The sequence below is a fragment of the Cebidichthys violaceus genome, unplaced genomic scaffold (assembly GCF_023349555.1).
Source record: "Cebidichthys violaceus isolate CVI_PGR_0920_01 unplaced genomic scaffold, fCebVio1.0.p SCAF_167, whole genome shotgun sequence".
In the NCBI taxonomy this organism is placed as follows: Eukaryota; Metazoa; Chordata; class Actinopteri; order Perciformes; family Stichaeidae; genus Cebidichthys; species Cebidichthys violaceus.
In genome coordinates, this window is record NW_027176337.1 from 121,840 (window position 1) to 147,911 (window position 26,072).

The 26,072-nt window shown below is 40.0% G+C and overlaps 1 long non-coding RNA gene across 2 annotated transcripts; it reads left to right on the forward strand.

Annotated features, from left to right (window-relative positions):
• Positions 1–516: 516 nt before the first annotated feature.
• LOC137873427 (uncharacterized) lies at positions 517–25,693 on the forward strand. Of its 2 annotated transcripts, none has more exons than XR_011103204.1 (3): positions 517–681; positions 17,326–17,430; positions 24,193–25,693. It is a non-coding gene; the product is annotated as an uncharacterized lncRNA (long non-coding RNA). The 2 variants fall into 2 exon arrangements; XR_011103205.1 differs by lacking the exon at positions 517–681 and adding an exon at positions 760–883.
• The last annotated feature ends 379 nt before the right edge of the window (positions 25,694–26,072 follow it).

A 26,072-nucleotide genomic window follows, 5' to 3' on the forward strand; every position in this document is an offset into this window, starting at 1 on the left:
CCCCGATGGTTCTGGTCTTTTCATCAGCTTCTCCCGATAACTTTTAAAGATGCAATAGTTCACCACCTCCGGTGCTCGAGAAGCACTTTCTGGCCAAGGGGGACAGAGTGATGGAGGAGAGGTTTTGTTTGGGGGGGGGAGGGGGGAGAGAGAGAGGGAGAGAGAGAGAGAGTTGGCAGAGTTCCCTTGCATGTTGTGTTACAGCTGACCCGATCCTCAACTTTGACACCTGACCCCGACGGAGATCTGTCATGAGAGGGAGCTGCTTAACACAAAATGGAGCCTGGTTCAAGAGTCGGAGAGAGAGAGAGAGAGAGAGAGAGAGAGACCGTGCAGAAAGTGGGGGGGAGAGAGAGAGAGAGAGAGACCGTGCAGAAAGTGGGGGGGAGTGAGAGAGACAGCACTCCCCTGTACACAGAGGACTCATTTATCCTCTCCCTCTCTCTCTCTCTCTCTCTCTCTCTCTCTCTCTCTCTCTCTCTCTCTCTCTCTCTCTCCACTGCAGGTTTTTTTTTTTCTTCCTCTCTTTTGTTTTCACTGCACAGAAACTGTTGCCCTTTCTTCCTCTCTGTCTTTCCTCCCCCTCCCTCCCTCCCTCCCCATCTCCTCACCCTCGTCTGGTTGCTTTTTGGACAACGGCATCAGCGGCCATCATCACCACCACTACCGCCACCACCACAGGTATGGATTCATGGCTGCAAGGACCAGCAGGATTCTGAGGAGGGGGGGTGGGGTGGGGTGGGGGGTTTGAGAGTCGAGGCCTCGTCGTCAGTCGGAGAGAAATGTATGCAAATGATATGCACTCACCAAAAAAGGACTCTGGGTAGGCGAGGCGAGCGCCGGCCGAGCTCCCGCTGAGCTCTGAGGAAGATGAGCGGCTCAGGTCAGAAGAATGACAACACCACCTCCTCCTCCTCCTCTTCCTCCTCTTCCTCCTCTTCTTCTCTTTTCTTTTGCTTCACCCTGCATCTCGGAGAGCGAAAGATGAAACACTGAGTGTGTGTTGTGTTGCTACATGATGCTGTTGGTGTGTTTTTAGCTTCTGCACTGCTGTTGCTAGGTAGATTCTTTTTTTTTTTTTCTTGGTAAACACACACTGACATTTGAGCGGTAAATTATCCAGAGATTAAAACATCTGTGTTTTACATCCAGACTTTCCAGACTTTTAAAATGATTAGCCTAAAAATAAAAATAATAGCTGAGCACACGTCGTGAACCTGTAATTGTGCTCATGGACGTCGTGTATTCGTTAATTTGACAGTAACTTCTTTTGACACTGCATTTGTAAATGAAAAGTCACAACATGGCTATTTAATCATCAGGGTGCAGTGAGTGTACAAAGGCCCAGATGTAAGAGAAACAACCTCTTTTACTTCTGTAATAAAATGTCAATTATAAAAGACAGTTGTAATGGGAAATTATTTACACATGTGTGCTTAATGCAGCCTATTTTTAATTCTAGTATTTGTAAGTGTGCTGGTAATATTCTCCTGCACTTTATATATATATATATATATATATATATATATATATATATATATATATATATATATATATATATATATATATGAGACATGCTTTTCATTTAATGTTATTTCTTAATTTGATAAATAAAATACAATCATTTATTTTTTGTGAATTAACTGTTTTTACAAGCAATCTAAAAAAACACACATTTCAACTTCAGTTAATCTTTTAAATATGTGCCTCAAATTTATATTTACTTCATAATTATTATCTGTTATTTGTTTTATTTTACTAAACACATTTGCTGTTTTTAATTGTACATAATTATGCTTTTAATCAGATGATAATATTATTAAAATATAAAAATAGTACTCCTGTTGCATACATTTCAAAAAATAGTCTAATTTTGATTTATCTAAAAATGATCGAGTTTATTTGTTGCTAGTTTGAAATAATTTAATCCGTCAGAATGTTGGGGTTTTTTTGTTTGTTTTTTTAAACAAACAAAGAATTCACAATTGGCCGCAGCTCGCGCGCGCTCCTCTCCCCTCCTCGCGCCCGTTTGTTTGCTCGGAGCATCGCTCGTGCAGAAAATTACGCGCCGTTAACCGGCCTGTCGGACCGGACCGCCGCTGCACCACAACAACAACAACAACGACAACAAGAGAAGTAAGCAAACGAATAACGGACGAAGCGAGACTTCCGCGTGACATCTTCGATGGCTCGTGATCGTTAAATTGCGCCGCAGTTCAACCGCATCCAAATGGAAACCTCTCCTGTCCTCTCTCCTCTCCTCCTTTTCTTTTTTCCAGCGTCGCATTCTGTGTCTGAGGAGAGAGGAGAGAGAAAGAGGAAGAGAGTGGCACCTGATGATGTCGACTTTGACACGTGTTAATTGCTGCTCAGCTCTCCTCATTAGGGAGTCTCAAATTATTTTAGCGCTGCAGGGCCACAGCGGCTTGTTTGCCTTCAGCGGAGGGAGGGGAAGCAATCTGGTCCAAACTTCACATGAAAAGGCGCAACACGGTTGTTTAGCGTAAATACCCGCAATAAATAAACGCGTTGAATTAAAAACGAAACGGGCATGATTTAAAATGTGCTGAAATTAATAGAAATAGTCATTAAAAAAATGTTGGAAATAGGAAATGTGCTTATTTATAATACTACTTTTTTGTTATGAATTCAGTGAATCATCATCTCTCATGAGTCAAATTTATTTTATTAATAATAATTTATAATGGCTCCATCTTTTTTGCTTCCAAATTCGGATTTTAGTGTCAATATTGAAGACGGGAAGGTATTTATATCCGACACATTTGAGCGTCGTCTCTGATAATCAAAGATTTACAGTGAAGCGTGGCCTCTACGGCTAAATCGATAGCGTGCTCACGATCAATAACATTCTCAGATAATAAAATATGGTGTCATCAGTGAGCCCGGCGAAACGCCTCGCGTTCAAACTCTCCCGATCAAATGGATTCACACACTAAAGTCCTTTTTCCTGGTGTCATTATATCTCAGTGTGTGTGTGTGTGTGTGTGTGTGTGTGTGAGTGTCCACCCACACACACAGCTCCTCTCACATTCAGTGTGGGAGCACCGGGGCCCTCATCCTCTCCTCCAGATTACTTGTTACCTGTTGCCATGTATTTATGTGGCCCTGCATGGTGAATTATAAAGCCTTTGTTATCGCCCTGGCTTGGGGTGGGGGGGGGGGGGGGGGGTGGGGGGGTCGCCCACTTGTTTATGACACCAGTAATGGCGGTAATTGTTACCGTTGAGATTACCTGTCAAGAGGAGCCAGGCGGCGAGCTCGGAGGAGGCGTCCCTCCCTTGACAAGGGGTGACAGGGGGGGGGAGGGAGGGTAGAGAGATTGGGGATTGGGGTCGAGGGGTGGGGGGTGGGGGGGGGTGGGAGCTTGGACGCCCTGATGACTTCTCCCCTGATAATCAGCCGCCGCGGCCTAGTGGGATAATTCAGCTGTCACTGCCACCGAGCAGCGGCCGGCATCAGCCGGGCCGACCCCCCCCCCCCCCCCCCCCCCCCCCAGCTGGCGTCATTCATTTGGTACCGAGGATGAGAGGATGGAGGCGAGAGGAGGGAGGGAGGAGCAGAGACGGTGTGTCTCCACCTCACGTCTGCGTTCGGCCTTCAGATGCGGTAAATTAAAGCCGTCGTGAAACACTTTGCGGTTCAGAAGGGAAACGTCTCGGCTCTGGAAATGTCAGTTTCTCCTCGAGAACTTCTGCTGTTGACGATGACATCATCACCTTCTGCCGATCCTTTAAAAGCCTAAAAAAAAAAAAAAAAATCACACCGACTTTTCCCCGCTTCCATTCAACTTTTTCTGTCAGCTTTCCATTGATTAGCGGCGTAATAGAGGACGTCAGACGCTCTAGTCGCTATTTAAAAACAAAGCCTTCAGCCTCCTCTTAAATAATGTGTGTGAATTGTGATATGACTGTTAATATAGTCCAGCATCTTCTCTCTAAAGACAAATCCCAGTGCCTCACAGGATTTAGTGCTATGGCTTTCACGATGCTTTACAAACACACTCAACATCAGTGAGGGCGCAGGCCGAGTCCTCGCCACACCGGGGCTCCGATTGGCTGAAGATATGCAGCACTTCCTCTTTGTCAAACGATCCAAAAACGCTGCAACAGGATGGCAGATAACAGTACTTTAAATGTGTTCCACTCAAACAAAATCAATGTGTAGAGATTATCTGCGTTTCATAATTTCGTGCAACGCGAACTGAGGAACATTTCTGAAGACCCTTGTTTTGTGGCCGTTTTTAAAAGGGTCCCCGGCACTAATTCCTTTTCCTGTTCGAGTGAACTCGTTGTCTTCCCGGACACGTGTGCGTCATAACGAGGCCGGCGGCGGCGGCGGCGGCTAAAATGGAAGGCAAATCACTTTTGGAATGGTTTTGGAGCAGCTATCAGTGTCATCCCTGAATGGCTGTCTTTATCAATGATTCCACCTGATACGGAGCAGGGTGGGTGGTGGTGGTGGTGGTGGTGGTGGTGGTGGAGGGGGGGGGGGGGGGGGGGGGGGGGGTGTTCCCTTATCCGTCGCTGGAATCTTTCACAGTTTAAGGGCCGAGAGCTGCTGAGACGCTGTCAAAGCTTCGGACAGCTGACGGTCCCCCGGGGCGGAGAGCTGTTCTCTATATATCTGTATTCCACCGTGGCCGACAACGCAGGCTTGTAACACGCCGCCGTTCCTCTGGGATGATGTCACCGAGGAAATAGTGCCGGCAAACCGTCGGCTCTGGAAGCTAGTCCCCTTCGTGATGTGGGTTCTGTTGTGCGGGGTCGGGGGATTTCTTTGGTTTATTTATTTATTTTTGTTGATTATTTTTTATTTGATTTAATTTTGTTTCCACCTCAGATGCAACTGTAGTCCACATGTATGTCTCTAAATTACACATTATAGTATTTACTATAAATATATTTATTTATATATGAACATATATTTCATCTCATGGACGGATGGACTTTATTCTATAGAATACACAAAATAAAGAATATATTAGAAAACACTATACCAAACCACTATAGTATAAAATATAAAACATAAGCAAAGTGTGCACACTTTTAGCACTTTTTTTTTTTTTTGTCTTTTGGCTTCTGGTTCAACTTCCCTGGAATATTAATTATTATATGTTCCGGTGGTTTGATTCTTAGAAAAATGAGCTTTAATGAGCTGAAGCTGAGGGACGCTGAACTTTCGTCGTCCATTTATCGATCAACACGTGAAATATTTCATCCAAACCGAGCGTGCCGTTCCTTTTCATCGCAGTTAAACAAACACCGCGATTCTGATGATGAATTTTTCTCTGCCTCCGCCGGCTTTATTAAAATCAAAACACCATAAAGGATCCAGTGTTACGAGGCGAGGCTAGTTTTTTTTTGCTAAATGTGTCCGAATGGAAAAATAAACAGAAGAGCTTTTTTTTTTTTTTTTTTTTTTTCACGTTTCACATCATCGCTCGTTGTGATGGAGGAATTCTTCTCGGTGGATTTACAGAAACCTGTTCCTCACTTCGTGACTCAATAAATCTACTTTCCACTTGAATGCGATTCCCTGTTTTTTTTCTCGGTTTTTTTTTCGCTTTTAGCCACGCCTCTTTAGATCTCGTCGTCACTTCCGACAAATCAAAAACCCAACCGCTTCATAACTTCATTTTGCATCTTTGCCGGGGGGGTTTTTTTTATCGCCGAGCTTTAATCCTTTTGGCTTGCCGACAAAACGGAACATCATCATCATCATCATCGCCACCATCATCGTCATCATCATCACGACTTAACCAAGGAATAAGATAATCTCTCCTGGATATTAAAGCAAAGCGCAGACTCATTTCTTATTCAAATGATAGCATTAGGAGCCAATGCATTTATCACCCGATACAGGAGTGAGGTTATAAACAATGCCATTCATTATCTGGCCCAGATGCAGCGATTGTTGATTAAAGGGCTTTGAATAGAACACGCATACACACACACACACACACACACACACACAGATGGGTGGACATTAGGAAAAGAGAGAGGCCATCTGAACAGGCTGGAGGGACATTAACGGCAACAATGATTGATATTTGCCGCGCAGGCTTTTTAATGGTATTGTTATTCCTCAGAGTTATACCCCGTCCTCCCTACGTCTCGTCTCGCAGATAAATGGAGGTGTAATAATGAATAGAAATTATCCTGATTATTTTTGGTGGAGGTGGCGAGGAGGAGGAGGAGGAGGAGGAGGGTGATTCATAATCTAGCATGAGGCTTAAAGCTTAGTCAACAGTGTCTTGTGGATTTTTATTTAACGTTTTGTGGGTTCAGCTTTAAAATGCTGCGTGTATATATTTGTTAGATCAACATTCATATTGATTGTTCCGTATTAAAAAGAAATGAGAAATGCATGATTTGCATCCTCCTAATGTTAGTTAATGTAAGTGAAGGTTACTATCCTCAAAGATAATTAATAATGAGATTTATAATAATAAAGACAAGTCATTGTCATTTTAAAAGGGCATTAATAATAACACAATTTGGAGTTACTGTATAATATTTTCACACTAGCAGGTATAAACATTCATAATGTAATTAATCTCACAAGATGTTATATTTACATTAATGTATATTTAATGATTTGCCCCCATCTTTAAAATGTCACGTTGCGCATGAAAAGTGTATTTTTATGCGATCTATATTTATGTCAGATTACCAAATTAAATTGTATCTTAGAAAAAAAAAAAAAAAGTCTTCACTTCCCTGTTCTACCGGCGCTACACACAGAACCAGAACTCAACCCGGAACCCAGACTGTTATTCTCCTGGCTGCTGAGAAAGCTGTGATATTAATTAGTTGTGTTTTCTTGAGAGCCGTTCGCCGCTGAGTGTCGACCGTGTGAACAGCTGAGGTGGACATCGCCCAAAACACATTATTTGATGTGAGAGGCCAGCTTGTCCAAAGCAGTTGTGTTTATTACACACTCCTCTGGCACCTGCTGCAGCGAGGACGGCCTGCCAGGACACACACACACACACACACACACACACACACACACACACACGGTCTTCCAAAATCTCCTCTTCATTTAGCCACTTTCCACCCCAAACGATGGCTATTATCACTTTTCAATAACATTTGCAGGACTCAGCTGCTGTTTCGGTGGTTCAGTGCTGGACTGCATTGTGAAAGCTCACATTAACTCACATTATCCACCTGCAAGGTTCAGTCAAAATGCATTTTTTTTTTAAATTTTGTAATGTAATGACACAATTTTAGTTGTGTTTCTAGCAAATACTCTTTGAATGCAAATGACTCGTGCAATAAAAGCAAAAAAAAAAATAGACAAACATCGTCCTGCATTGCGTCTCTTGTTGTCTCTGCTCGGACGTTTATTTAACCGTTGTCTTGGTGCTTGTGGCTGTCACCTGTTGTCCCTCTCTCTCTCTCTCTCTCTCTCTCTCTCTCTCTCTCTCTCTCTCTCTCTCTCTCTTTATATTTTATTTTATTCTCCTTTACTCCGTCCAGCTCCCGCTCCATCATTCACCGTCGTCTCTGGGAACATTTCTCTTGTCTGTCGTGAAGGAAGGGACAATTCTATTGGCTCGGATCTAAATTTACTTTAAAGTCACAGTGGGAACACGACGAGGATTTCTTATCACCGTGTCCTCTTTGTTCCTACACAGGCCACTGATCCTCAGGTCATCTCCTTTCTTATCTGGAGTCTTGCCAGAACAAAAGCAGCGTATTTTCTTTGTGTTTTTTAACTGGTTGCTTCTAAATCTTGTAAATGCGTGAGCTGTTATTTACTTGAATCCAAGCTCCCCATTAAAACACCACTGAATGCTCTTAAAAAAATGGAATGAAAATAGTTTATTTTGAATTCCTCTGCTGCTCTTTCTCTCCCTTACTCCTCTCCATCCAACGATACCTCACTTGTCTTCCTCCTGTCTCCTTTTATTTTTTTCCATCCTTATTTTCTGCTCCTCTGGTGTTCTTCCTCCTCCTTCACCGTCATGTTGTGCATCATCCACTCCCACCATCCCTCCTTCCTTTCTCCCTTTCCTCTCCTAGGGTGTAATGGTGTGATGCCTCCCTCCAACGCTCCCCCCCCACCTCCACCCTTCCACTCTTCTCAGTAATCAGGGCCAGATGGAGGCAGAGATGGAGTGATGGAGGGAGGGAGGATTGGGTTCGGTCCTAGCAGTGTCTTAGAACGTGGGGAGCTGTCAGCCCTGCAGGGAGAGAGGAATTTCTCCGGCAATAAAATAGGGATTTATCACCACTCTACCGCCGAGAGAGAGGAGGAGAGAGATGGAGGGAGAGGGTGTGAGGCAGAGAAAAGGACGAAGAGATCAAGAAAGTCAGACGGAGAAGGGGGTTGACGTGGGAGAGAGAAGAATAGAGAGGGGCAGAAATAGAAACCCACAGAGAGAGAGAGAGAAAAAAACCTAGATGGAAGACTTTTCATCATCGTAAAGCTTCAGACAGATGAGGGAGGCTGAAGGAAGGAACATGCAGAATGATGGTTTGGAAAGAGGGGAGCAGAAATTGAGACGGACAGTTGTGCGATGACACCCGCGGCTCATCTGCTCGCATTCTAGCGGCCTGACGGATATTCCTCTCTTGCCATCTGTGACACGCGGAGAGGCGAGCGTCTGTCCAAGACAGTAATGCCCAAGTCGCGTTCAGGGGACGGGATTGTTGAGCAAAAAAAAAAAAAAGACTCGACGTCCCCTACTGAGCCAAATGAACCTGCTAAAACAACCGCTCTCCACAATCGGCTGTGTAATTGAAACCAGAATGTGCAGGATTTGATAAATTGCTCGACCCCCGCAGGAATGTTAAGGTTGTAAATTTCTTTTTAGTGCATTTTGGCCGTGCTGAGGTGTGCAGAGGTGTATGTTAAGAGCGTGTGTGTGTGTGTGTGTGTGTGTGTGTGTGTGTGTGTGTGTGTGTGTGTGTGTGTGTGTGTGTGTGTGTGTGTGTGTGTGTGTGTGTGTGTGTGTGTGTGTGTGTGTGTGTGAGAGAGATTCACAGAGAGTGGCTGTGCTGTATTTATTATTTCAAAACTTAATGGCGGTCCAGAGTCGTGTGGAGGTGTCAGGACACAAACGATAAGTCCTCGTACGATACGTATACGTCCGCCAACGCTAACGTATCCTCATCCTCAGTTAGTTACTTAGTTAGGTTTAGACAACAAAACTTAGTTAGGTTTAGACAACAAAACTACTTAGTTAGGTTTAGACAACAAAACTACTTAGTTAGGTTTAGACAACACTACTTAGTTAGGTTTAGACAACAAAACTTAGTTAGGTTTAGACAACAAAACATAGTTAGGTATAGACAACACTACTTAGTTAGGTTTAGACAACACTACTTAGTTAGGTTTAGACAACAAAACATAGTTAGGTTTAGACAACAAAACATAGTTAGGTATAGACAACAAAACTTAGTTAGGTTTAGACAACAAAACATAGTTAGGTATAGACAACAAAACTTAGTTAGGTTTAGACAACAAAACATAGTTAGGTATAGACAACAAAACTTAGTTAGGTTTAGACAACAAAACATAGTTAGGTATAGACAACAAAACTTAGTTAGGTTTAGACAACAAAACATAGTTAGGTATAGACAACAAAACTTAGTTAGGTTTAGACAACAAAACATAGTTAGGTATAGACAACAAAACTTAGTTAGGTTTAGACAACACTACTTAGTTAGGTTTAGACAACACTACTTAGTTAGGTTTAGACAACAAAACATAGTTAGGTTTAGACAACAAAACATAGTTAGGTATAGACAACAAAACTTAGTTAGGTTTAGACAACAAAACATAGTTAGGTATAGACAACAAAACTTAGTTAGGTTTAGACAACACTACTTAGTTAGGTTTAGACAACAAAACTTAGTTAGGTTTAGACAACAAAACTACTTAGTTAGGTTTAGACAACAAAACTACTTAGTTAGGTTTAGACAACACTACTTAGTTAGGTTTAGACAACAAAACTTAGTTAGGTTTAGACAACAAAACATAGTTAGGTATAGACAACAAAACTTAGTTAGGTTTAGACAACACTACTTAGTTAGGTTTAGACAACAAAACTTAGTTAGGTTTAGACAACAAAACATAGTTAGGTATAGACAACAAAACTTAGTTAGGTTTAGACAACAAAACATAGTTAGGTATAGACAACAAAACTTAGTTAGGTTTAGACAACAAAACATAGTTAGGTATAGACAACAAAACTTAGTTAGGTTTAGACAACAAAACATAGTTAGGTATAGACAACAAAACTTAGTTAGGTTTAGACAACACTACTTAGTTAGGTTTAGACAACACTACTTAGTTAGGTTTAGACAACAAAACATAGTTAGGTTTAGACAACAAAACATAGTTAGGTATAGACAACAAAACTTAGTTAGGTTTAGACAACAAAACATAGTTAGGTATAGACAACAAAACTTAGTTAGGTTTAGACAACACTACTTAGTTAGGTTTAGACAACAAAACTTAGTTAGGTTTAGACAACAAAACTTAGTTAGGTTTAGACAACAAAACATAGTTAGGTATAGACAACAAAACTTAGTTAGGTTTAGACAACACTACTTAGTTAGGTTTAGACAACACTACTTAGTTAGGTTTAGACAACAAAACTTAGTTAGGTTTAGACAACAAAACATAGTTAGGTATAGACAACAAAACTTAGTTAGGTATAGACAACAAAACTTAGTTAGGTTTAGACAACAAAACTTAGTTAGGTTTAGACAACAAAACATAGTTAGGTATAGACAACAAAACTTAGTTAGGTTTAGACAACAAAACTTAGTTAGGTTTAGACAACAAAACTTAGTTAGGTTTAGACAACAAAACTTAGTTAGGTTTAGACAACACTACTTAGTTAGGTTTAGACAACAAAACTTAGTTAGGTTTAAACAACACTACTTAGGTTTAGACGACACAACTACTTAGTTAGGTTTAGACAACAAAACTACTTAGTTAGGTTTAGACAACACTACTTAGTTAGGTTTAGACAACAAAACTTAGTTAGGTTTAGACAACACTACTTAGTTAGGTTTAGACAACACTACTTAGTTAGGTTTAGACAACAAAACTTAGTTAGGTTTAGACAACAAAACATAGTTAGGTATAGACAACAAAACTTAGTTAGGTATAGACAACAAAACTTAGTTAGGTTTAGACAACAAAACTTAGTTAGGTTTAGACAACAAAACATAGTTAGGTATAGACAACAAAACTTAGTTAGGTTTAGACAACAAAACTTAGTTAGGTTTAGACAACAAAACTTAGTTAGGTTTAGACAACAAAACTTAGTTAGGTTTAGACAACACTACTTAGTTAGGTTTAGACAACAAAACTTAGTTAGGTTTAAACAACACTACTTAGGTTTAGACAACAAAACTACTTAGTTAGGTTTAGACAACACTACTTAGTTAGGTTTAGGGAAAGATTGTTGTTTGGGTTAAAAATGACACACGGGGAACGACCAGCGGTCTCCATACTTCCTCTTTCATGATTACGTGGATAACATAAAAAATAATTTCTTTGAAGAATGAAATACGACGCACTACTTTTCGTAGGTATAGCTACTAATGCTGGATGAGACCAGCCTGACATGCCTGCAAATTCTCCTGCACATTCCCACTAAGTGACCAGATAGACTGTAAATTGTGCTTCTGCTCCACGGCTTCAGTGGTTTACATCAAAGGAGGACATTTAAAGATCTTTTTTTAGGAGCGGAGCTGCTTTGTGAAGCTGAAGAGGGAGTACACACACACACACACACACACACACACACACACACACACACACACCGGATATTACTCAAACATTCCACTTAAGGTGCAACATTCAGTAAATTCTGTTTGAAATCATCACTTTAAAATGTGAAGCCACAAGAGATGCCTTCAAATCTCAAAGGACAGGACACACTTAATGCCCAATATTGTACGCACATACTGTATCAATCTACACGTGAGGAGCTTATTAACCATTTTTCTTAAAGTTTTCATACACATGCTGTGATATTTAATGCCTCTTAGCTGTAAATCCAATATCTACTTCATTCTACCCTGATTTCCTACAGCTCCATCTGTTCTGATGATCCATTTAAGGAGAAAGTAGTAAAATAGTGCCGTCGCTGCCACAATCCTAATCTGAACTTGACTTTGCTTATTCTTAAAAGAGCAGCTGTCTTTTTTTTTTACAGTTGAAAACATTTTCCTTTTTTGTGTCTGGAGCGGATTTCGGTAATGAGCGTCTCTCACACGACTCTGTCTTTATGACCGCTGCTCACTTGAGGCTCCAACTCTTTCAAAAGGCTGGCAAAAGGTTTTTCATACGGTCACTGATCATGTGTTCATAGAGCCGTTTAAAATGATTTCTCAAAATGTGTGTGGACTCTAACTAACTAACAAACTAACTAACTAACTAGCCCTAAAACACGTTGCAGTCAACTGTACCTCACTAGAGCATCAGTCGTATTTAAAGTATAAATGAGAGGTAAAATTTAAATAATCTCTGGATTTCATGTAAACCAAAAGCTTTCTCACTTGGTTCCACTTCTGAACAACTGTTCTCATCTCATAATTCAACACTCATGAGTTAAGTCAGAGTTTTTTGTATTTGGTCTGGCTGTTTTCATACATTCTTTGTAGCTATAAACTACATTAACTATTCGTTAATTTGTATATAGCCCAAAAAACAAATCTATTTGTATGTAATTCATGTAATCGTAAACCAGGAAGTATAAAGAGCAACAACATGCTGAATTGGGGAGAGGTCGGGGTGGATGCTTGGCTCCCAAAATGCTGGACTTTCACCCAGGAGATCTCTGTTAGTGTCCTGTGTGAAACCAGAAGTCGCCATTGATTGATTTTTCATATAACTTCAGTACTTAAATAACGTCACTTCTGTAGTTATTTTAACCTAAACCATAACCGAGTAGTTTTGTTGCCTAAACATAACCAAGTGAAGTTTATTTTGAAAAGACTAGCAAGCAGAAATTGACACAAGTTGCTGAACTTTTTTCAGGAGAGAGCACGACAAATATGGAATAACTTTTCACAAGCTATCAAACAGATAGTCCCAGAAGCAGATGGTAAAAAACCAAAGACTGTATTTTCATTAAGTTCATTAATTTCAGTGCTTTTATTTGTAAATGTTCAACAGCATGGGCAGCCATTAGTACAGAAATAGCTTGTTGGCTCTGATGCTTTCAGTCCAGTTTGCACTTGTGTCACACGTGCATCAAAGCAGCCAATTCTGTGTTTCCGCACACCAGCACATACAAGTCTGGACTCCATGTGCTGCACTTAAAACTTTAGTGTTGAAACTGCGGGATCCTTGAATCTCACCAGTTCATAAAAAAAGTGTTGACTATGTCTAAAGGCCAAACTGTTTTCTGCCAGTTTCGAAAAGCTTCTCTCAAAGGCAACACAAAAGCCGTGCTGGTCGAGTCCAGGATGCACTTTTCAACAATATTTCATGGTGTTGTTCTCGTTTGGCATGGAAAGTGACAGAAGTAGATGTGTGAAAAATGAAAAAGCTTGCACCTTGCATTCTTTCTCACAGCTGCATCTCTGCTGAGTGAAGCCAAAGCTTCATGTCTTAAAATCTGCAATCTCTCTAGTGTCCATCAGGGGGCGACTCCTCTGGTTGTATAGAGGTCTAGTCTAAAATGACTCTACTTCTCTCTTGATTTATTCCCTCAGTAAACATTGTAAACATGAGTTTATGGTCTCAATCTCTAGTTTCAAGTCTTCTTCAACACAGCATGATGTTCATTTAGTACATTATGCTCCATTTAGAGTCAAACAGACCATAAAGCAGGGGATGCTTTAGGGGCGGGGCTTACAGTGATTGACAGGTCTTTACCAGAGACGTATACAGCATCTCTACGTCACTCCTCCTCAGTCCAAATATGGTCACTTCTTGTTCACTGGTTGCAAAAAAACAACATCTTGGTCGCCATGCAACATGGCGACCAAGATGGCGAAATCGTCGAACTCAAGGAGATCACATTTGGGCACCCTTAGCTGTCATATTTATCCGTTTTTTTCACAGCCTGTCATCATTCTCGGCCTACGAGACGCACCGGTCATAACAAAGTGAACCCATCAGCGTCATTATTAGACGCTTAAAGAAAGACAACCAAATAAACCCACATGGAGGCGAATAGGTCCAATAAAATCTGTACTTTTTAGCAGAAAAACGGAGTTTGAGGTCAGCCTTGTCCTTTTAAAAAATTATGTTCAGCCAAACTGCATGGTGAAATATATTACACACACGTATTTTGTCGTGCATTACGTTTGCTTTTGACTTATAACAAATTTGTTTCAAATTAATCCGCAGAAGTCCGCTTGGGGAGGTTTGGGTGGTTGACTTGGTCAAAAAACATCCCGTGTGAACCAAATACTTTTGTTGCTTTTTCATTTTAATTTGTTTCAATTTCATAGTCATTTTACGCCAAACCATGATTTTTTTTTTTACTAAATTCAAAAGTTGTTTCATTGCCTAAACCTAACAAAGAAGTTCAGTTGCGTTTTTACTTTTGTGACATGTTTTCCGTAATAATCTTACGTTGTTTACGCTCTACGTATTAATTTGAAGCATCACTATGATGTTTTTCCTAAACCTAACTAAGTGGTTTTCCTGCCTAAACCTGAGCGCCAGTATGTGATGAGTTGAGATGAGAAAATGTTTGTTATCATCACTAAATGATGATGAAGACGAGGAGGATGGCACTTTATAGAACAAGGGATTAACTCTGAGTAGCTGAACACGGTGTAAACTGTGTGTCACAGATATGACTTCACTGGACAAAGAAAAGACAGTCAAGGAATAGAAGATTGCAATAAATAAATGTAATTACCTGAATGGAAACTTAAAAATAAAATCAGCCGAATGCAGACGAGTCGTGGAGATCTTAACACCTCATTTCTACAGTTCATGTGTGTGTGAACTAGCCTCCATGTGTATGTATGTCAACGGTGCTGAGGGCACGGAGGGGTCAACGCAACGTAAACAGAGACCGCCGCACGATTTACGATGTTTGCTGGCTGCTAAGACGAGAGGTCTGCGCATTCTCAAAACCCTAATTGCTTTTTGCAGCTTTTCAATCAACCCGACTTTGTGGACATTGTTTTTGTATTTTTTTCACCTTTCCTTCCCCCCCCCCCCCTCATCAGGGAGGCTGCTCTGTGGGTCGGTAGCTACTCCTGCGTAGCTGCGACTCGACTCTAAACGTAAGCAAAAGTCGAAAGCTCCGAGTTTCTTTTTTTTTCGTAATTAAGAGCAGACGTTGTTTCTTTCGCTCGCTCTCTCTCTTGAATCCCCGACGTTGGCCACTCTGGCCGACTGAAAAGGGGGAAACCCAGTCACACATGTGGACATCTGGTTGGACAAGGAGAGCATGCAACCCCCCGCCTCCTCTTTGGCCTGTTGACAGTCGTTACCTGTGCCCCGACGGGCCCTCGCTGCCCCGAGATAAAACAACCTCTATCCAAAGCCAGACACATAAATATTTCTCTATTTTCCAAAATAGCTTTTAATTTTGCAAGTTTTACGGCCCCAATATTAAGCGCATATGTTTTACAAGACACCGTGTCCTCTGCCTCACCCCTCGGGTTCACAATTGAAGCTTTTTTTTTTCTTCTTCTTTAGTCTTCTAAAGGAGGAATGGAAGAAAAAGTAAAGAAAGCATAAATGGGAGGGAAAGGGAATAAGCCTGAGACGGATTTTTAGTTTTTTTCTGCATATCTTTCCAAAAGGTCAACATGTTCCACCTGAAAGTTATTTACTGGCATTGCTGGTCTTTTCTCACCTGTTAGCATAACAAACGTAGCAATGCTAACGATTTTACACCATGCAGATGAATAAATAGCGTCTGATAGGCTCATCATTATGTCAATGGGATGAAACTTATAAAAAAAAAAGGACATTTAGCATCAAAAACTGTCAATCTGCATTCATTCTGAGTGTCCCACATGTTGGTTGCTGTTTTTAACTTTCCACGCGTATCTGTGTTCTTAGCCTCCCCGTGACCTCCTCCTCTCTTTCTCTCCCTCATGTCTCCTCAACATCACCCACATGTGTTTCGGTCACCAGTTTTCAGCATAAAGCCCTTGATTCATCTTTCATGCAGCAGATTTTTCGTCGGCACATGTGACCAAACGGCGTGAAGTCGAGCTCGTTTCACTTGAAGAAAAGAGCGTCGTCGTGGAACGAAAGCGACCGGATCAAAACACTCTTTCGTATTTAATGAAAAGATTATTTATTGTCCTTATGTAATGTAATTGAAACATCTGAGTACGAAACTGTGACATGTGCATCACTCTAAACACAGAATAACGGGGAACGTCCCAAAGATAACTGTTTTTCAAGTGAAAGATGTTAAAATTGAGCGAGTCCTCGAGTTTAAGGAACGCTCAAAGCAAGATTCACTGTGTGGGTTAGTTTCGATTTGCTCCTGTTTAATGATTCCACAGCTTTTCATTTACCATACAGTGTATATATATATATATATATATATATATATATATATATATATATATATATTCATTTCCATCTAGAACACAGACTCAACTGGTAATCTCACACATTTCATACATCCAGCACTTACTCAGACTGATTTTAAAAAGTATGCAACAATCGCATCAAAAACATCTGGAGTTTCAATGAGTTCTGAAATATTATTTTTGCTAAACAAATATATATATATATATATATATATATATATATATATATATATATATATATATATATATATAGAGAGAGAGAGAGAGAGAGAGAGAGAGAGATAAAAAAAAAAAGAGTAATAATACAACATTTTCTACACGGCGTGCCTCTCTGCTAGACATCCCATTTCACAAGTGCAAAACAGACATCAGAACAGGCCCGGCGTTGCCTCAGATGAAATATGCCACAATAAATCCCCCGTGTATATCTGCAGCACGCTCGCATCGCGCTGTCCGCTGTGCTCAGATTTAGCTCCAGTGGCGACATAAGTTACGGCTACTCTTGTCTGAAACCATCTTGTGAGGATTTATTACTGGGGGGGGGGTGATCCACTTTGCTTTGGGTTGAGACAGCAGCATTTGGATGAAGGACAGCTGCAGGGTTGTGGTGAAGAAGAACTTTTGTTCCGAATGGATTATAAATTACTTTGACTGACAGATTGGTAAAACTTTAAACTGCGTTGATTCTCGATCTTTTCTATATGTTTAAGAACTTTTCTTGTTTTTTTTTTGTTTTTTGCCTTTAGATAAACGTGAAATGTTTAGGAGGGAGCATCGGAAAAAAGTCTCTGGTTTTATCTCTTCACAGACGGCGGTGACAGAGAATGACGTCAGAGAGAAGAATCTCCATCGTTTGTCCCATTTGCTCCGTTCTACTGAGACAAAACAACGGTGATTCAGCCAAATGGCTTGAGTGAGTTTCTACATCTGCTGTTCCAACAGCCAGATGTTTGATAGTTCTTTTCTGTTTTGAAAACAGGAAGTGAGGCATTTTAGATGTCTGCAATAACACATTATTTGGGATAAACAAAAGAAGGACTGTGTATTTGGTTCGAGCCCTGACAAGCAAGATAGCAAACAAAGAGCACAAACTCCTAACTTCTTATGCAACACATCTACTTAGTTAGGTTTAGGAAAAGATTGTGAAATATTTAGGTAGGTTTAGGGAAAAGATCGTTGTTTGGGTTAAAATAAATACGGGAGTGGCGTTACTAGGTATAACGACAAACGCTGCATGAGAACACGCTGTTCAATCACACAGCAAGCACTGGTAGCCAGTAGTGTCAATATCAGAGATGGGTACAATATATAACGGTTTATTCATGTTTAAATAAAGTTTTGTAGTCGACTTCTTAAATACTGTAAAAAGTTTGAGGTAAAGAGAACATTTATAACAGAAAACTTTCAGTTGTTTCGCTTTGTTTCTCAATTTTCATACTAAAACGGACAAAGGAAAAACATCTGTAGCTCAGCAGATCATATTTTTCACTTTTCCACTGACTTTAACTGTGAAAAAAGATATGACCCTATCATCCAGATGTTTTCCAAAACTTGTTAGTAAGTGCCCTCCCATTATCTCTAGTGGTGAGAATCTAAGAAAAAACAGCTGGAGGACAAGATGAGAGCTGATTTGGAACAAGGTTTGGAGGTCAGAGCGTTTTCGGAGCTTAAAGTAAGCACAAACGCACGTTTTGACATGCGCATCTTTGTTGTAACAGCTTGTGTTTGTTTTATTCTAAGTCAAACGTCTTGTCATTAATGAACTTCCACATGTAACTGAGAGGAATGCAAAAACTGTGCGCAAGCCCTCATCACCATGGAGCTCTCCAAAATAAAAAGATAACAATCTGGCAGATGCTGAAAGGAAAACTGCCCAATAAAACCACAGTCTTCTTCTTACCACTCAACTGCAATTTGGGGCGTTAAGTGCCTTGCTCAACAAGCCCAGGATCAGGGCAGGTCGTGAAATTGTCCCAAAATGCAATCTATTGGTTGCCTAAACCTAACTGTTGGTTTTGTTGCCTAAACTTAACTGTTGGTTTTGCTGCCTAAACCTAACTGTTGGTTTTGTTGCCTAAACTTAACTGTTGGTTTAGTTGCCTAAATCTAACTGTTGGTTTAGTTGCCTAAATCTAACTGTTGGTTTAGTTGCCTAAATCTAACTGTTGGTTTAGTTGCCTAAACCCAACTGTTGGTTTTGTTGCCTAAACCCAACTGTTGGTTTTGTTGTCTAAACCTAACTGTTGGTTTTGTTGCCTAAACCTAACTGTTGGTTTTGTTGCCTAAACCTAACTTTTGGTTTAGTTACCTAAATCTAACTGTTGGTTTAGTTTCCTAAACCTAACTGTTGGTTTAGTTTCCTAAACCCAACTGTTGGTTTTGTTGTCTAAACCTAACTTTATACGGACGATTCGTGTCTCTGTAAACAAACCAATAGTTTGCATTTTGTGACTATTTCACGTACTGCTGTGAGACTGTGTTGTTCTAGAGAATATCTCAAATTTAGCTTTGAAGTGTCTCGTCACGTCTTCCATCCAGATGTTTTGGATGGAAAAAGACAGAGAAAGAAGGACATTTTGCTCAGGAAACAGGGAGTGGGGTGAGGGTTTAGACTTCCTTCCCCCCCCCCCCACACACACACACCCTTTCAGGGACAAATTGGTGTCAAGTGTGTGTATGCAGGAGGATTAAGTGTGTGTTTTCTTTGCGTTCACTCACAGTGCTGAGGACAAAAACAGCTTGAGTCCCCCCACACGTCCTCACAACTCACAGAGACACTTGTGTTTACGCCCGGACAGGGAGAAGACGGCTAATCTTTTCACCTTAATCTGTGTAAACGCACACATGCACACAGTGTTCATGGACACGTAAATCATCCAAAGCCAGAGCTGCTGTCCTCAAACTGCTGCTGCATACAACGCCAGTTTTTTGATAATCACAGCAGTCAAGCAGGAACAAATCTGAAGCATCGTCGAAGTTGTTAAACCTGCAAACTGATAGTAGAACATTTGCTCTTGGTGTTTACTCTGCTGTTGAATGACTTAAAGCTGCATTCTCTCTAGTGTCCACCAGGGGGCGACTCCTCTGGTTGTATAGAAGTCTAGTCTAAAATGACTCTACTTCTCTCTTGATTTATTCCCTCAGTAAACATTGTAAACATGAGTTTATGGTCTCAATCTCTAGTTTCAAGTCTTCTTCAATACAGCATGATGTTCATTTTGTACATTATGCTCCATTTAGAGTCAAACAGACCATAAAGCAGGGGATGCTTTAGGGGCGGGGCTACACAGTGATTGACAGGTCTCTACCAGAGACGTATACGGCGTCTCTACGTCACTCCTCCTCAGTCCAGATATGGTCACTTCCTGTTCACTGGTTTCAAAAAACAACAACCTGGCGACAGCCGTAATCCAAGATGGCGACGGCGAAATCGCTGAACTCAAGGCTTCAAAACATCAGTCCACAAACCAATGGGTACGTCCACTTCTTATATGGTTTCTAGCGACGCGTCTCGGCCTAAGACAAACATCCCAATATGTCCACAGCCAAGCTCACCTCCAAATTTAAAGTTACTCTTTAAACATTGGACACCAATTTAATAAAATGTTGCGTTTGAGGGACTCTTGGGGGAGTCTTGTAGAGGAGGGGTATTTTCATGTAATCACTTGAGGGACTCTCCCTCAGTTTGAGCCCCATGATTTCCCTCTGTTATACGGCCTCGTAGGCCTGCACTCTACAGCAATGATTTCACACGATATCGTCATGCTCGTACATCACTCAGAAAGAGATAGATCCGTCACTAAGTTCTTAACGCGGCAATCTCCCGCAGGATTGATTTAGAATTATTTCCCAACGGCCCTGAAATTCCCTTCATTTTGCCCTCTTTGCTTCTTATTTCCGGCTTTGCTTCCAGATTGCAGAAACACAAAATCAAACCGGCTTTTCTGTCCAACCTCTCGTCTCCAAACCGACGCCTCGTTTTTTTTCTCAAGACGCTCAACGGACCATAAACCCCCTCGTCTCGGACCGCACTCCTCCTCCAGCCTTGTGTGTTTTAGAGAGCCTCCTTGTCCATAATGCCATATCACATAAACACATTGCGTTTGATTGGTAGACATAAACATTTAACGCCGGGCTACAACTCAGGGCCGCCGTTAACGGGCTCGCTGCCGTGACGGAGGGAAGCCAAGGTCGGCCGCCGCCGCCGCCGCAGCCGCCGCAGCAACGCTCAGGGCCACAGAGGAAGAGGAGGGAGGAGGAAGATGCTGGGTTTTAAGATAGATAGATAGACAGACACAGCATGGAGGTCTTTCTAGGTAATGTAAAGCTCGTAATATTTTACCAAGGCAATACACAAAGACAATTGAGAGTGACGTGAGCAGCATTATATTCTTGTACTTGCCTTGTGTACTTTGTGTGTATCTGTACAACGTGTCCTCGTACGGCGGTTTGTTGGATATCTTACGAAAATGTGACTTTTTTTTCACTGCTGACTTCACGTCACAACCGCCTGAATCTGTCTTGCATTATTTTCATCGCATTCGCATCGTAATTTCGCTCTGGCCGTTCATTTGTGATAAAATTGCTGTTTTTCTGACCAGATGACATGCATCACGACACGGTTGATTACACAAGCTAATATAGAAATCAATGATGTACTTCTGACTTTCTAACTCAACCCCTTTATTGGCGGCCCTCAGTTAACGGGCAACTGCAACTCAACATTATTATTTGGGGAGCTATTCGTGTCTTTGACTCAGCTTGGGCCTATTTGTAATAGGTGATTATTAAGTTTACTTTTCAGTTTTATAGCCATTACTGTATAAATGTAATGTTGGTCTACATATATACTTATATACAAATCCATGTGAATTAGTTTATGCTCTGCATAATGTATCTAAAGGACACTGCAACATTTCAGCCTCATACTTTATGAGTGGTATATGTTTAATGTTTCACTATTCATCGTTGAATTATTTCGTTATTAACGGTAATTGATATCTATTGCTACGAACGGGACATTTGTAGTGTTTTATCATTGGTTGAAATGTCTTTAAAATTATTATTATTATTTTATAGGCAAATATGATGACCTCAAAGTAAAATTACACCATAATGTTCTCGATGTTCATTCCAGCAATCGATATGTGGATGGGTGCCATTTTGTTTTTAAAGTAGTATATTTGGAGCGTCACGTTCACGTGTTAAAACACACACTTTCAGGTTGACTCTCCGCTTCTCTCCTCACACAAGCGCTTCTTACTTTACCTTGACATTGTAGTCGGGTTCGTTGGCCTTCCATTCGGGAGGTGGTGACCCGGATTAACCTAATAAATTCAGCTGTGTTTCAACACTAACAGACCTCTACTTCATCCATCACGGAGCTTAACAATAGCCGCGTCTCCAGCTGCTAAAAGCTTTTCATGTGAAACCTGCAGACCTGCTCGGTGTGTGTTGGTTTGTGTGTACATGTAAATTGAGTGTGTGTGCATATTGTGTGTGTGTGTGTGTGTGTGTGTGTGTGTGTGTGTGTGTGTGTGTGTGTGTGTGTGTGTGTGTGTCCTGTCCCCTGCAGCTCTTTTTCAAACCACTTATCAGATGGATGTGTTTGATATCTCCCACATATAGCTACATAAACAACCGCTGAACCACCGGCAGGCTTGCGCTGACAAGAGGCCCGTCGTTGAAGCTCTTGCATGTTTAGGAGTTCTGTTTCACAGCTCTTATGTCACCCACTTTCCAGTTCAATCTTTCCCGTAAGCTACATTAAACAACGGGAACCCGGTTGATGAGAAATGGCCTCCCGTTGGGTTTCTCCCTCCCTTCGCTGACACCGCTGTCTGTTTTATTTAAAACGCCGACATCGAACGAGGGCGCGAAGCAGCCGGGTGACGTCTTCATTGATGTCAAGCGAGCTGGCACTTCGCCCTGTCAAGTGTCTCGCGGGGCGGCGTCGGCCATTTGCATAACAAGCCGTCGTCGTGACACCGACGCCTCGACAGATGTCAGCCTATAGTGAGGGAAGTTTGTCAGGTCCTTCCATCATTTCTAAGGGTCTTGCCCTTCTTTGTTCCCCCGGCTCTTTCTCCGCTTTCACAATCAACATTGTTATTTTTCGAGGAGAGTCGTGTCTCATCGCCGCGGCTTTGCTGGAGTCGTCGCGGTGTGTGAGGAGTCACTTGACAGTCATAAACATCACGTGAGGACATAATAAAAAAAAAAAAGTGGATCATTTTTCAGGGGGGAACGTATAAAAGGTTCACACCTTTGATTTTATTGGAATAAAAGAACTATTTTATTCTGGTTTCTGCTAACGCAAGTCATTGGGGCAATTTAATTATATATGAAATATTATGAACTGTAATAACTGTTTTCAAATTTACTTTCTGTAAAAAAAAGTGCTAAAGCTTCTCTATGGACTATTATTATTTGTACAATGCGGACAATCTCCATCATAGCAAAGTAACTTCTGACAAACATTGAGTATAAAGGTCATGTCTAATTCATTATAAGCACATTCATAAGACATAATAAGCTTTATAAAGTATTATAAGAGGGGGACATATTTACTATAAGTTCACCATTCATTCTGCTTTATACCTCCGTGCCAAATTAACAACGAAATCTGAGTTCTGAGTTACACAACGCATTACAACTACCATCACTTTAGCTTGTTATAACAACATATTATAACACATTATAACTAACTTATGGAATAATGTCTTATTAATTATATTAATAATGTCTTGTCAACATTAATAACACACTACAGCATGACTTTGTGAGCTTTAGGTAAAGTGGCAGCACTGTGTAAGGTTATTAGCAATTGTATGCTAGGCTGCTATAACGCAGTCATGAGGACTTATGAGCAGAATTTGCAGGATGCAGGTAAAGTGTGAGACACAAAATAAAAAAATCACAAAGATTATCAAAGTCATGATTTTGCTCTCTTTTTATGTGATACTTGTAGTTGCGCTGCGATGTCGTTTTTCCCACGAGGTCAAACTGCCGAACACAAATTATGTTTCTGTTTTTAGTATGGTGACCATAAACGTAGATTACCTCGATGACGTCAGTTCAACGTTAACGAAATAGCTTACTCTGATGACATGGCAAGTCTGTTGACAACTGTTGGATTGCCAACCGGGACATTGAGTGCAGAAGGCACGCATGTTATCGACGGTCTGGTGTACTGCTGTGAAAATCCAGCTCACCAGCGATTCAGATGTTTGTCCACATGAGCACCCTTACTTCTTTTGCGTACCGCCAGCTCCTGTAAAATGAGTTTTCTGAATGTTGCTGCTGCTGTAATTCTGCCTTTAGTAGCTAGCTCAAAAGCTATTTTAAAGAGCTAGCGGAAGAGATATTTAAATGGAAAACTATACTATGAAATATTTTATAACATTTTTGGTGACACACTATACTATGACATATTTTATGAGTTTTTTTACTTCATTTCATATTACATTTTTATGATTGTTATTGCATACCAATTTCTAAGGCTTGCTGCCCAATGACATCTTTTATTTCCATTTTTTTGGCATACTCTTCTGTGACATTTCTATAACTTACTATACTATGATGTTGTTATGAGATTTTTGTGAAAGAAAATACTATGATACTTTTCCGTGCATCCTAAACTCTGATGTTTTTTTTTTTTTTTACATTTATGCAGGGGGGGGGCAAGGAGAACCGCTTCCAGGAGGCGCTATGCATGGAAAAACATCCGCCATCACACCAGGTCCACACTGTCTGCACGCCTGCTCCAGAACAAACACCCGTTTGGAGAAACACGGGAACACAACAGGAAAAATTATGTAAAACTGATAGACAGTAATGCTGTCGATCAGGTTTTCCAAATATGTAAAAGTTTTTTTCATCTTTCTTAGTTATGTGCAATGTTTGTTTCTATTTATGGCTGATTTAAGATGATATGGTATCAATAGCTGGAACCTAGTTTCTGTTTGAGTAATTTATTTATTTGAACTGTTATTTGTGTTACTTCATAGTTTCATTACGTAACCAACACTAACAGCAACACTGCATTCATATAATTTTGTTTCTAATTTCTCAACCATTTATTTTTTTTCTTCATTTAAACCTTCTTTAGGATACTGCATTGCATGCCTGTTAATATAACTGCAAATGAATATATATATAAATATTTAGGTAATATATGGCTATTGTACAGTGTAAATCATCTAACATATTATTAGATATTACTATTAATGGTTATGAAAAAGGAAGAGTTACAGTTACATTTGTTTTGTTGTCTTTAATCATTGTAAACGATAAAGATTATTTCAATGATGTCTTTCATTTGCAGTGAAAAACTTGAAATGATTTTCTCGAATGTTTTATGTTAAGACATTTTTTAAACTATGACCTTTTCTATGCTACTTTATGACATGCAATACTATGACTTTCGACTTTTTATTACATATTTTATTTACATACTATACTATGACCTTTTTTATGAAATTATTATGACATACTATACTATTACTTTTTCGACAGGTTTTATGAAATACTATACTACGAATGTTTGACATTTTTATGGCAGACTATCCTAAGCATTTTTTATGATTTTTTTATGGCATACTATACATGACTTTTTTTTTACTTTTTCATGAAATACTATCTTATGACTTATTAATGACATTTTCACAGAACCATATATGCTATGAAAAAAGTCATAGTATAACATGTCAAAAAAAGTCATAGTATAGTATGTCGAAAAAAGTCATATTATAGCATGTCGAAAAAAGTCATATTATAGCATGTCGAAAAAGTCAGTATAGTATGTCAAAAAAAGTCATATTATACAGTAGTATGTCGAAAAAAGTCAGTATAGGATATTGAAAAAAGTCAGTATAGTATGTCAAAAAGAAGTCATATTATAGTATGTTTAAAACAGCCACAAGAAGGCATATTGTAGGATGTTGAAAATTCATAGTATAGTCTTTTGAAAAACGTGAAAAATTGTACATGTATTGACGAAAACAGTTTGTCATGTGAGAGGAACCCTTCAATCCAGTAGGGGTCTGTCTTTTTTCTCTTGGTTGTTCATTGTCTTGCAGGATGTTGATCGTCCACTGATGAGCCACATCTCAGCCCGTTGTGGTTTTGGCAATAAAAGTTCACCACCTTCACAAGGAGTGCTTTTCCTCTTCTGACACGGCTTCCATTTTATTTGAATCAAACAATAAGTCAAATTATAATATGTCTCTAAAAGTCAAAGTATAGTATGTCGAAAAAAAGTGATAGTATAGTATTTCGAAAAAAGTTAAAAAAAAGTCATAGTATAGTATGTCAAAAAAAGTCATAATATAGTATGTCGAAAAAAGTTAAAAAAAAAGTCATAGTATAGTATGTCGAAAAAAAGTCATAGTTGTATGTCAAATAAAAGTCATAGTATAGTATGTCAAAAAAAGTCATAGTATAGTATGTCGAAAAAAAGTCATAGTATAGTATGTCGAGAAAAGTAAAAAAAAAGTCATAGTATAGTATGTCGAAAAAAAGTCATAGTTGTATGTCAAATAAAAGTCATAGTAT